At 47.3% G+C, this 14,030-nt stretch overlaps 1 pseudogene; it reads left to right on the top strand.

Moving 5' to 3' along the window:
* The first annotated feature begins 1,444 nt into the window (after positions 1–1,444).
* Positions 1,445–6,043, top strand: LOC132515371 (deleted in azoospermia-like; annotated as a pseudogene).
* Positions 6,044–14,030: the final 7,987 nt, after the last annotated feature.

Below are 14,030 nucleotides of genomic sequence, written 5' to 3'. Positions count from 1 at the left end.
CACAATGGAATATTATATATACATATACACAGTATATATATATATATATATATATATATATATATATATATACCACATCTTCTTTATCCATTCATCTGTTGATGGACAGTTAGGTTGCTTCCATTGGGGTGCATGTATCTTTTCGAATTATAGTTTTCTCTGGATATATACCCAGGAGTGGGATTCCAGGACCATATGGTAGCTCTATTTTTGTTTTTTGAGGAAACTCTATACTGTTTTCTACAGTGGCTGCACCAATGTACATTCCACCAACAGTGCTACCTTCCTGTTGAGTAAGCCTGTCCTCTTTTGACTTCTCCATGATCCATGGAGGGGATCCTGGGTGAAGGTAACGGGGCCACTGCCTCTTGGATCCCTTCTTTTATTTTTTTTAAAAAGCCCTTCCATAGTGTTTTCCATGTCCTGGGAACTGTTTAAGTGCTTAACAAATACTAATTCAAATAACCCTACAATGGAGGCTCTATTGTCATCCTCCTTATTCAGTAGATGTGGAAACTAAGGCACAGAGCGCAGCTCCAGGCCACCTGACTGTGACAAGGTAGAGCTGGGCTCAGTCTGGGAGCAGGCGCTGGGGCCACTCAGAAGGGAAGGGTTTCTGCTGCGCGAAGAAGCCAGCACCTCTGATTTGGGCCTCAGCCACGCATTCCCTGACTCATCACCCTTCTTTCTTTTAGGCCCTGTCTTATTTCTTCAGGTGCCTTGAGCACCAGTTCATGGACACTGTTGCCAAGCCTGGTCACATTAACGGGCCTACAGGCAGCCTGGCCAGTGTCCTTGGGGTGTCAAGAATGACACTTGCTTTGTAGTCAAGGCTGTGGCACAGACAGGTCATAAGGAATCACAGCCGTGAGTCACTGTGCCAGGGCCTTTTCCAACCCCAAAGCTCAGTGGGTGGCAGGGCTACCTCTGCCAGTCAGCGTGGAAGTGTCCCAAACCCCAGAGGAAGGGAAATCTGACATCGACAGCTCACTGGGAAGCTAGGGAGAATCCACATTTGCCTCACGTCAGCCCAGCCACACTTATCACCCCGTGCAGCTGTCTGTTTACTAAGGGTGGACTTCCTACTGCTGGGACCCTGTCTTTGTCTCCCCAGCCCTGAGGTGTCTGGTGATTGATAGGTGCTCAGTGAATGCTGATTGAATGAACGAACTGCAGATGGGATGAGCTGGCTGACCAGAAGCGGCCCACCTACTGAGATTAAGAGACTGTTTACCCACAAGATTAAGGTGCTGTGGGCACGGCCTACCCTGGTCAGGGGGCCTGCGTTCAAATCCCAGTGGTGTCCCTGACATTCAGGCTCATGGCCTTGGGTGATATTAGTTTGTGTGTTTTGGCCTCAGTTTTCCTTCCCAAAGGCCCCCATGGTTGTGAGGGTAGAAATGGAGTGTATGTGATGGCAAGGAGACCCAGGTAGATGTAAGCGATGGGCGCTGAGCCTTTGGACGGGGACCTCGGGGCCACAGGGTCTGCTCTGTCTCGCTCCTTCGGAGCAAAGGTGGCGCCATTAGGGGTTCCAGGGTTGACCTTCCTGCCCTGCTCATAAATGCTTTTCCCAAAGGGGGCTCTGTCCTCTTGACGGCTTCAGCCTCTGGGAGGCAGGAAGCTGATTTGCCAAGACCTCTGGGGTCTGGCTGGACACGTTTCACATCGGCTGAGGCTGGATTCCAGGAAGTTCTAAACTTCCCTCCCACTGTTAACAAATTAAGAAGCGGCCACAGTGATGTGGTGAAGGCAAAGAAAGGAATAGGGTACCACAGAAGCAAGGGCCCATCTCTGCTGCATCCTTTGTGAAACTCCTCCCTCCACCCTTCCCCATTTTCTCCTTCCTGGCATTCTCCTAGATAGGCCCAAAGGGGTGGCGAGGGCTCAGCCTCCCTCAGCCTCCCTCCTCTGGCCTCCCTCAGAGGGAGATGGCTTCTCATTCCTGGACAAGGCAAACAAGTCCTCAGGACTGAGAGGCCCGCCTTCGGGCTTTGGCCTCAGGGTCCTGTAGCCAGACCGCCTGGCAGAGGTCATCCCATCCACTCCAGCTGGAGCCTTCCTTCTTGCAAGGACTCTGAAGCCTTTTTTTTAAAAAAAAAGTATTATTCTGTTTATAGACACCCAGTAACAGGCCGTGTTAACATAGGGCGATAGCAACATCTTCCTCTGAGAGGCTGCCCGCTGTAAGTGGTCGCGAGCAGGTTAAGGGGCAAGGGCTGTGCTGTGCTCTTTTGCAAATAGCATGTCAGCTTCAGCCCCGAGTCTCATTTGCAATCTCACTGCCTCTTCAGGCTTCTGTGGGGCACACCGGTTGCTTTCCTTCTGCAGGATTTTGGGCAAAGTGTTGGGCTCCTACATCCCAGTCCTTCAGTTTGTCCATCTCAGAGGCTTCTCCAGGCTCTGGGGAAAGTTGGGGAGGGGAACCCTTTTCTTAGAGAAATCTTCCTCAGGAAAGAGTCAAGGGGCTGCACAGTTCTGTGGTTAGTGCCCCTGGGGGAGCCTAGAAGCTGCCCTTGGACAAGGGACTTGGGTGATGTCCAGGGATGTCTCTTTTGCTCACAGAGCGCTGGTCAGCCTCTCACTGAAGATGAGGCTGAAATGCATGCATCCTCATACAAGAAGCTCGCTGACCTAAATTCACAATGAGGAGACATGGCCTCAGGTCTTTGCCAAAGAACAAATTTTGATAGTGAAGACCCACAGCCCTACTTTCTCCAAAGTACTAGGTGATTCCTTAGGTTGGTCCCCTTTGAAGGACTGACTCTAGAGCAAACAAATATTATTTGGGAACATAAAATGCTCAAAAATTATAATTAGTATTCTCAGAATGATTTTTAATTGAATATATAGTTGATTTCCAATATTGCGGTAGTTTCAGGTGTACAGCAAAGTGATTCAGTTATAATATACATATATATATTCTTTTCATATTCTTTTCTATTATGGTTTATCACAGGATATTGAATATAGTTTCCTGTGCTATACAGTAGGACCTTGTTGTTTATCCATTCTATATATAATAGTTTGCATCTGCTAATCTTAAACTCCCAGTCCAACCCTCTCCCACACCCCCTCCCCCTTGGCAACCACAAGTCTGTTCTCTATGTCTGTAAGTCTGTTTCATAGATAAGTTCATTTGTGTCATATTTTAGATTCCACATATAAGTGATATCATATGGTATTTGTCCTTCTCTTTCTAACTTACTTTGCTTAGAATGAGTGGCCCAGGGTTTATTTTGGACCCATAGCTTTTTTTTTTTTTTGGCTCTACCATAAAGAATATTTACATAATAATGGTAACATAAATGTCACTTACTTGTTTTCAGCATTTAAAATCAACTTATAAACAAAGGACTGAACAGAATGTTAAGGTTACCAATCTTGACATCGCAAATGCCAAGGTGTAGCTAGTACAGGGTTGGGAGACCAGGCTGGGTGAGGAGGTGCAAGACACAGTCGCTTCATAGTCTAGTTTTACATGATGCAAAAATAAGACACTGTCTGCAGCTCAGGGAGCAAGAAATAGAGGTTTTCGTATATTGTTTAAATTTGCAAAAGTGATGAAAATAACTAAAATTACCAATGCGTTTATTAAAAATTTGAGAGGAGGATGGAATCCAGAATGAGGGGGGAAAAGAGCTAAACCCTTGTTTTTCGTAGCAGGGAGTCAACAGATACGTCTAAGGTAAGAAATCAAGCATCCTGTTTATGGTTTGGGAGGTAAACTGTCAGAAGTGACGTTTGAAGAGTGGGGAAGGATGGAGTGGGAGACTATTACTTTTCATTATAAATCTTTCTTTGCTATTTGATTTAGTACCATAGATACGTCCTTGAACACACACACACACACACACACACACACACACGCACGCACACACACACACACACATGGCTCTTCAGAAAACTCATCAGCTCCCACCAGGAAACTCTCAGAGCTCCAAGAGCAAGCGACAGGCCAAATGCTCAAAGGACAGCTTAGAGCTGCATTGCAGAGGAAGCAAAAAGTGTTTCCAGGAGGTGTCGGGGCTGCTTGGTGGCTGGAGTGTCACATTCCCTAATGAACATGCAGGAAGCGGGTAAAACACGCCAGTAGCTTCTCACCAGAGTGGATGGCAAAAGCTCGTTTCCTTTCCATGATAGTTGCAGTGCTGAGCTATTAACAAAATGCTGAAGTATCTGGGAAAAGGATCCGGCTCAGCAGGACAGAGCTAATCCTAGGGATTCCCAAATGACTCCACACTCGTTATTATGTATTTTGTTTACTCAGGCCACCTTTCCAATTACCCGTCAGAATGTGCAAATGCTTCCTCCCTGCTTTATCAGGTATGAGAGGTAGAGAATCAGGTAGAGAATAGGATAATGAGATCAGTACCATAATAATGATTATCCTAGCAAATATCAATTAATGATGTCAAATATCAATACCACCACCCTCCATTAACACTCTCCCCTGGACTGGTTAGAACTCTGGCTCCACTAGGATGAACTTAGTACTGACAGTCTAGAAAAGATGATCTGATGCAGGCCTTAAAGAAGTTTCCATCTAGAACAGGTGATCCTAAGGAAAAGGCCAGGGGAGTCCGCCTGTGCCCCTCGGCCTTGCCACCCGTCTCTGACTGTCCCTGCTCGTCCGCCTGCGCCCTGTCAAGCCGGGCGGCGGGCACGAGCAGGCCTAACAGCAGCCCCTGCTCCTCCTAAAGGCCCTCTGCGGGAACCCTTGCTGCCACCATCCTGAGGCTGCACATCCTGAGACTCCAAACTCAACCGCCTCCAGAGAGGCCAGCACCCAGCCTTCACCAACTACAACCAGCCAAGGCTATGTTTTACCAGAAGGCAAAATCATGCCAAATACCTTTTTTTTTGGTGGTGGTGGAATTGGTGTTAGGATGGATGAAACCGAAATTACAAGTTTCTTTGCTACGTATGGTTCAGTAAAAGAAGTGAAGATAATCACGGACTGAACTGGTGTGTCCAAAGGCTATGGACTTGTTTCATTTTATAATGACATGGATGTGCAGAAGACAGTAGAATCACAGATGAATTTCCATGGTAAAAAGCTGAAACTGGGCCCTGCAATCAGGAAACAAAATTTAAGTGCTTATCATGTACAGCCACGGCCTTTGGGGTTTTTTTTGCGGAGCACAGGCTCCGGAGGCACAGGCCCAGTGGCCATGGCTCATGGGCCCAGCCGCTCTGCGGCACATGGGATCCCCCCGGAGCGGGGAATGAACCCGCATCCCCTGCATCGGCAGGCGGACTCCCAACCACTGCGCCACCAGGGAAGCCCCGTCCTTTGGTTTTTAATCCTCCTCCTCTACCACAGTTTCAGTGTAATCCAGACACTGGAGTAATCCCAACACTGAAACTTACATGCAGCCTCCAACCACGATGAATCAGTATGTTCAGGCTTATCCTCCTTATCCAAATTCACCAGTTCAGGTTATGACCGGATATCAGCTGTGGGTTTATAGTTATCAGATGCCACCTCAGTGGCCTACTGGGGAACAAAGGACTTACATTATTCCTCTGGATTATACAGCTGTTAACTACCACTGTAATGAAGTTGATCCAGGAGCTGAAGTTTTGCCAAGTGAATGCTCAATTCATGAAGCTACTCCATCCTCTGGAAATGGCCCACAAAAGAAATCTGTGGGCTGAAGCATACAGACGGTGGAATCGTGTCTATTTAATCCAGAGAACAGACTGAAAAACTCCCTTGTTACTCAAGATGACTACTTCAAGGTTAAGAGTTCATCACTTTATTTATTTATTTATTTACTTACTTATTTATTTATTTTTTGCAGGTACGCGGGCCTCTCACTGTCGTGGCCTCTCCCGTTGCGGAGCACAGGCTCCGGACGCGCAGGCTCAGCGGCCATGGCTCACGGGCCCAGCCGCTCCGCGGCATGCGGGATCCTCCCGGACCAGGGCACAAACCCATGTCCCCTGCATCGGCAGGCGGACTCCCAACCACTGCACCACCAGGGAAGCCCGAGTTCATCACTTTAGAAGAAGTTGGGCAGTGCTTAAGTCTGTTTGATCTTCTCTGCTGACTTTCTAGTCTCATAGGAAGTTGCAGATTTTGAATAGTAAGAAGAGACTGAAAGTGTTTCAACTATTATAGAAATTTAATTCTGAATTTTAAATCACACTCAGACTTTTCTATACCAGTTATAATAGATTGCCTAGTTTTATTTTACAGTGAAACTGTTTTTCATTAGACATGTACTTAGAAACTGATTCTGTGTTCAATATATAGTTAAAAGTAAAAAACTAATTGAGACTGAAAGGAATAACTTTAAGATTTATCTGTAAGGATTTTTTTAAATTGACATTTTAAGAGTTTAAAAGCAAATGCTGATTTGCAAAAAAAATTGTTTTAGAAAACCTGTTGTGAAAGGTCAGAATTTTGATAGTTTAAATACAAGCACTTCATTTCTGCAACAAGTAACCGTGAAGAGTACAATATCTCTGATGTTGTGCTTTGATGATTTGTCCAGAAATTTACCACAAAAGCAGAGTTGTTTTGTTTTTTTTTTTAAAGAAGATGTTGGGGGTAGGAGTTTATTAATTAATTAATTAATTTTTGGCTGTGTTGGGTCTTCGTTTCTGCGCGAGGGCTTTCTCTAGTTGCGGCAAGCGGGGGCCACACTTGTGCTCCGTGGCAAGTGGGATCCTCCCAGACCAGGGCTCGAACCCGTGTCCCCTGCATTAGCAGGCAGATTCTCAACCACTGCACCACCAGGGAAGTCCAAAAGCAGAGTTTTTAAAACTGCATTTTTAATCAGTGGAACTCAGTATATAGTTAGCTTTATTGAAGTTTTCCTTATCTAAACCCAGTAAAACAGATTCCAAACAAACAGTCCAATCAGTGGGTCTTACATTTATTAGTTCAAAATATTTTATCTTATCTAGAATCCACACATAGAGATATCCGATTGGGATGGTAATTAGGATGATTAAATTCTGGGCCTAATTTTTTGTAAAGACTCCAAAACAAACTAAACTTTATTAAGTACATAAGCTTCTCGATAAGTTACCATTCTCCTTTTTCTCTTTACTTTTTTTCCCTTGAAATGTTAAACTCAATGGCTATATCTTAAATTGTGAAAAATATTGGTATTAAAGAAGGCTGAAACTTTTTTTTGTCATTTTAAATTTATTTACTTTTAGCTGTGTTGGGTCTTCGTTGCTGTGCACGGGCTTTCTCTAGTTGAGGTTAGTAGAGGCAACTCTTTGTTGCAGTGCATGGGTTTCTCATTGTGGTGGCTTCTTGTTGCAGAACACGGGCTCTAGGCACACAGACTTCAGTAGCTGTGGCTCACAGCCTCAGTAGTTGTGGCGCACGGGCTTAGCTGCTCCGCGGCAGGTGGGATCTTCCCGGACCAGGGCTCGAAACCGTTTCTCCTACATTGGTAAGTGGATTCTTAACCACTGTGTCACCAGGCAAGCCCTGAAACTTTTTTTAATGTCACTTAAAAGTTACTCAGAGCACCTGAAAGGAATTGTTTCTATAAAAACATTAAAATATTAGTTATTTGTTAAAGAACAGATAGATTTTTGTTTTTTAGCCTATTATATTTCCTTTTTTAAAGTAAAATATGTCCAGGAGAGTCAAGGAAGTTTTGGCATTTCTAAACCAAAAAAGTTGTTTAGCAATAAGCATATCCCCAAAATATACTAGATTTAGAGTTAACAGTCCATTTTTAGATCAGCTAGATTCCTCGTTAGACAGTGTAAACCGTGACAAATAACTAGAGATCCAGAGCCCCTTTGCTATACCCACAGTCTTGCTTTTCCTGTCTGTAGCACCATTCTTCCAGGAGGTTTGCTCCTAGAACAGGTGATGTGAAGAAGAGAAGTATCAGTATAAACAATTTGAGGACTAAGCCTTGGAAAGGTAGCAATGGGATAATACCTTTCTAAGGGAAACACTTGTATCAGCATCATTTGACCTGCCATGGACATGAGTTTAAAGTGGCTTCCTGGGTTTTCTTTCATTGGCCAGCCCCTTCACTAAAACATGGAAACTCCATTTTTCCCTAGCCTAATGAATCTTCCATCGGCCATATCATCAGTGCCCATTGTCTTACAATTCCTAACAATCTTCATTCTGAATCTGAAGGGAAGAGTCTTTTAACTTAAGGATGCCCAAGAGTGCTTTCTTATGCCTCAGAATTTGAAAGTGCCCTGAAATTTGTTCTTTTTAAAATTCTCTGTACTTTTGTGTGTGTGTGCTATAACATTTTACGTGTATTATTCTATGATTAAATTTCAAGTTTACTATAAATGATACCTAAATTCTAAAGAGCCAATTCTAATTATCCCAATATGACCTTAAGAAAAGTAAGGGAATAAACTTTTTATTTGTGTGCTACTTTGTTGGACCGAAGTATTTAAAAAGGTAGAAAGAAGAGACAAAATTCTGAACCTTTCAAAATGGAAAATTAAACTTAAAAGTGTGTTCCTATTACCTATGTCGATACTGTCTTTGCATAAATGAATAAATAGAAATAAAGAAAAAAAATTTTTTTTCAAAAGCGTTTTGACCTACTTATTCATGTCATATTATCTAAAAAGATGGTGGGGGGGCTTCCCTGGTGGCGCAGTGGTTGAGAGTCCGCCTGCCGATGCAGGGGACATGGGTTCGTGCCCCGGTCCGGGAAGATCCCACATGCTGCGGAGCGGCTGGGCCCGTGGGCCATGGCCGCTGAGCCGGCGCGTCCGGAGCCTGTGCTCCGCAACGGGAGACGCCACAACAGTGAGAGGCCCGCGTACCGCAAAAAAAAAAAAAAAAAAAAAAAAAAAAAAAAAAGTGTGTGCCTACTACCTATGTTGATACTGTCTTTGCATAAATGAATATATAGAAATTAAGAAAAAAAATTTTTTTCAAAAGCATTTTGACCTACTTATTCATGTCATATTATCTTAAAAGATGGTGGGGATTTGGGTGGGGAGTATGTGACAAGATTTAGATCCTTGAAGTTCAGAAGTGTAAGTATTGTTCAGTCTCTTAATCTGGCCAAGTTAGTTTATAAAAGCAAATCTTGCCACACTGAAAAAAAAATAAAGAAAAGGCCAAGGGAATCACGTGAGAGCAGGAGAAACAGGACCCAGCTCCGGCCCTGATGACTCCTGGCTGTGTCTCCAAGGGCAGGGAGGCGGCGGAGGATGTGTTGTCAGGTGAAAACAGGAGAACATGTTACCACACGGATGTTGTCACACACCTGGGCTTGTGCAGGTCCAGCCGTTCTGGGAGCTCATACAAGATTTAGTGTTGCTTTGGGGAAGCAGAGCTGAGGTTAGAGGTGAGCACAGGAGACGCTTCTCATTGTCTGTCCATCTGCCAAGTTTGTCAACTTTAACGTTGTATGTGTTGGCTATTAGTTTCCTGAATCAATAGTGGCCTTAATCTGGAGTAAGATCTCATGTGTCTAATTTCCATTCATCTACTCTTCTCTTTTTCCCCTGCTGTCCACCCCCTGCCTCTCTCTTTTTTCAGCAAGTGCAGTTCGAGCACAAACTATCTGCCGGGCACCATGTTAGACATGATTACACCTAGAGGGGTGTCCGTCCCTCGCTGAGCACGTGCTCTGTCGGGAGAGCTGCACCCCAGCATCTCTTTCCAGAATGTCACAGGGAGTGTCATCCCCCTGTTTTCACGAGAGACCAAGGGCATCCAGAGAACATAGTGATGAACTGGGCAGGGAGAGATGGGGGTGCTCAGAACATTAGGAAGCGTTTTCATAAAGGAAGTGAAATTTATGCTGAGACTTGCCAGATGAGAACATTTCAAAGATAAAAGAGAGATGAAGAATGAGCCACTAGATGACCCTCCAGGGGGTGTTCTGTGAGAGGCCTGAATGCTGAGTGGAGGGTGATGTGAGGGGCAGGACGCGGGGGTGGGAAACTGGGCTGGGCCTCGGGGGAGGAACCTCTGTGCTCCGTGTGGCCACGAGAGTGACAAGTTAGGCGTCACCTGGGCAAAGAGGCACGGTTCAGAATCAGCACCCTGGGCTCCTGTGTCCTATGTAACGGTCCTTGAATGTGAAAATATTCAGAAGTACTGAAGCTGTGGGGAAAGACACAAAAAGGCTTTTTACCAGAGGGAGAAAAAAAAAAACCTTTCTGATTGCCTGCTCTGACTCTCAAATGTTCAGGGAAAGCCCAGAAAAGACCTCAGGGAAAAAATTCTTTTCCCTTTTTTTTCTGGTCACTTTATTCCCTCTCATCACAGGCAATCAGGAAGCTGAGGAACCCTCTGGAAAGGGCTGGGTTACGGTTCTCCTTAATGGTAGGATGGGATGCTTTTCTCCCACAGGACTGCTATCGCACTGCCACCCAACCCTGCTCTGCTGCACCCTCATGTGCACGCGCAGAAGCTCTAACATTCAGATTCCTGGACCCGGACCTCCATCCAAGCCCTTAAGGAGGTCTGGGCTGGGGTCCAGGCATCCAGAGTTAACACCAGCTCCTCAGATGATTTGCCCCCAAGAGTCTTCTGTGGAAAAACACCCAGACCTGACGGAAGGTGGGAGGTGCCCGAACAGGGGTTGTAGAGAAGCTGTCTGGGGCTGTGGGGAGGGGAGGCATGGGGACGCCACTCCTGACACTCAGGGGCTGCGGGCTTTGTGGCTCCACGATGGCCAAGCTGTGCTGGGTGGCCGGGCCGGGTGACGCCAGGTCAGGGGAAGCGGCTGCAGGAGCCGTGGACCCTGGTCTGGGGAAGACAGAGGAAGGCTGCCAGTCTAGGTTATCTAAAGGCCACCGGGGGCGGGGAGGAGACTGGTCGTAAATGTCCCCAGTCCTAACGCACGTGCATGCCAACAACATGCCAACAAAACAGACGGGAGGCGGAGTAATTGCATGCTTGTACAGAATTCACACGATTACACCTAGAGCATTCACAACATACTATCTCTGGGAAAAAAAGTCTTCACAAACTTTTCAAACCCCTAACGACACAGGTTCGTAAACAGTATGCACTCCTTCTACCTTAGAAATCAGACAGCTTTGTAAGTAGTCTCCCCTCCCACAAGGTCAGTAGAAGCTATTTTACAATTTTTCCACTTTTCAAGCCCAACCTGACCCCACAGACTGCCTGACCAGACTCTCCCCCCAGATCCACAGTCGGAGGGGAGGCCTGGTTCCCAGCTCTGCATGACAAAGGGCAGCTGCCCTTCCTCCCTGCAACTAATAGGTCCCTTGAAAAACGTCTCCCAATCCACATTCACCACTAGCTAATTGCTCAATTATTTTATTTCCCCAACAAAACTCTTCAGTCCGCCTGGAATCCACATTGCAGGACTAGGAGGCTGTGTCCAGAAAGCCTCAGGAGTCTGGGGGACTTGCCCTCTGTCTGTCTGCCTCCCCTGCATCCCCTGCCCAGCCCAGACTCGACCCTGGCTTGACTGAGTCCCCAGCTTGCCTGGGGCTTATGGATGCTCCCAGCCAGCTTCAGGGGGTCCTGCAGGACCATGTGCTGGAAATAGTTTGAAGGTGTGGAAAGATTTGGGGCTGGGAATCGGAACACCTGGTTTTATGCAGGCATCCGTCATTACCTGTGTGAGCTTGGAGATGCTGTCACCTCTCTGGGCCTCAGTTTTCTTAGCTCTAAAAACCAGGGGGCAAGAGAATGGATGGGGTGGTCCACTTCAGCCTTAAGCCCTCTGATTCTACAAAGTAGCCAGGAAAAGGCCGGGGATGGGGCACCTTGCTGGACAAATCCTCTGAGGGTGACAGATGCTCCCAGGCTCTCGCGCCTTAAGGGAGATTGGGAAGGATTCTCAGTTTCCAAACCGTGGACCATCTACCCAGGCACCAGTGGCCCTAGGAGCTCCCTGAGCACCGGACCCCAGAAGCCCATCCACGAAGGCAGGATTGGTCCTGCTCAGTTCCAGTTCCCATGAAGGACTCAGTCTAGAGTCGGCTCCGTGCTGGGAGGCCAGCCCAGGAGCCCAGTGAGACATCTGGGAAAGGCAGAGAATCCGGCAGAGGAGGGTGCTTCCACTTTACTTTCTTATCTGAAAAACTAAGTTTCAGTTTAACTGGTCAGTTACCCCAGGTGCAGAAGCAGCTTCTGACCAGCGGGACTCCCAGAGGTCCTCAGCCCTGAGGCATCTCCTCGGCGCACTGGCTCTCAGGGAGCTGCAGCACAGGGGCCCCGCAAGGCCTCATCGTGAGCTTCCAGCCCCGGGGAGCTCCGGGGGGTCTAGATGTTGGGGGCCTGGAGAGGGGGCCTCGGCTTGCAAGGGCAGTCTGGGTGTTATATCCTTGGCACCACCCTGGCCAGTGATAAGCCACATCTCTTCCTCTCACCCAGCAGCAAGGGTGGTGGACTACTGCATATTTATGGAACAACTTCCAGGGACTGAGGGCCACAAGTCCTGGGTCTCCTGTAAATGTGACACTTCTGCACCTTTTGGCCTGACTTAAGGCCCAAATGTTTGCATCAAGTAAGTCCTTTCCTTGCTAATCACTTGCAAAGAAAGGCAACAGCTCTCCTTTTGAAGAAGGCTACATTTTTCACAGGGAGAGCAGGAGGGCCCCCTCAGGCCGGACCCAGAGGTGGCGCCTTATATTTCAGGGGGTGTCAGAACAACGTGATATATGAACTCCAAGATGGGATTTGAATTCTGCCTTGTGAATTACACAAATGCTGAGGAAACAGAGGTGCAAGAGAAGGAAAGGGGAGCAGAGAAGCAGTAAAGGTCATGATTGTGTTGCCCCCTGAGAGGCTCCCAGCCCTCCCCCATCCATTACCCTTCTCACCCCGTTCAACTATCAGGATTTCTGTATTTCCTCTTACCTTGCCCTGTGAGCATGTTTGACAGAATCCTTGTTTCCTTCCCTTCAAATAACCCGCGCTCTGCCACTTACTAGCTGTATGACCTTGGGCAAGTCAGGTACCCAGTTTTATGCCTCAGTTTCTTCATCTATAAAATGGGAACAATCATGGCAAATTGTGAGGATAAAGAGTTAATGTATATAAAGCACTCAGAACAGTGTGCAGCCCATAAACAATATTAGCCATTATGATTATTATCAGCATTATTATTATTTCTCCCCTTCCTCGAATTCAAAGCCCCCCCCCACCTTACTACTAAAACCCAAGCAAATGCACACGCACAGGTATACGCATACGTCTATCTATCTATCTATCTATATGTACGCACATAGGCGTATGGTGCAATTTGTGCTCTCATCCATGGGGAATTCCGCCCTCGAGCAGCAGAAGGTTCTCTCTTCCTCTGCCTGGGACATGTGAGGAGCACAGAGGCAGGGGGATGGCATGAGAGACCTGTCAGTGACACAGCATACCCACAGAGGAGGCCAGAGTGCCCCCTGCTGGGAAAGGGCTCAGGGATGCTCCCTGCGCACTGGGCCCCTCGGCCCCCAACCACCGTCCTCTTCCACCGTCATTGCTCACCTCCCACGTGACAGGACAGGGGGAGGTGAGGCTGTCTCCTTTCGGGAAAGGCTTCCTCCTGTGCATACTCAAATCCCCTGTGCCAGGAGGGGCGTCGGGGACTTGCTGAGCGAGCGCAGGCAGGTTCCTTCGCCGCGCAGTGTTCTGACTTCGTATCTGGAAGATCTGCAGATGCTGACACCTGCCTCCTAGGGCTGTTATGAATACACGTCCAGGACCCAGAACACTGCCTGGCACAGAGCGACACTCAGGAAATGACTGCTCTTCTTGTCATCGTCATTTTTAGAGAGGTGCCCCCGAGACTGCAAGAGCAGGCAGATGGAACCAGAGCAAACCCTCTAGGGTGCTCACTACACCAGGCGCTGCACCCAGCGTCTTACGCGTGTAATCCACTCAATCTTCACACTGGCCCGTGAAGTAGACCTGTCATCGCCCCCTCCTTCAGAGGAGAAACTGAGACGCTGAGAAGTTAGGGGACTTGTTAGCAGGCCAAATAGCCAGCGAGCAGCAGGCCCCCTACTTGAGCCCAGCCAGCCGCAGATGTGTGTTCGAGGAGGCACTGGGGGCTCCCACCCACGTGACTCTGGGCAGCTCCGTT

This window comes from Lagenorhynchus albirostris, chromosome 2 (assembly GCF_949774975.1).
Source record: "Lagenorhynchus albirostris chromosome 2, mLagAlb1.1, whole genome shotgun sequence".
Classification (NCBI taxonomy): Eukaryota; Metazoa; Chordata; class Mammalia; order Artiodactyla; family Delphinidae; genus Lagenorhynchus; species Lagenorhynchus albirostris.
The sequence above is the reverse complement of the archived record's forward strand: the minus strand, read 5'-3'. Positions and strand labels throughout refer to the sequence as shown.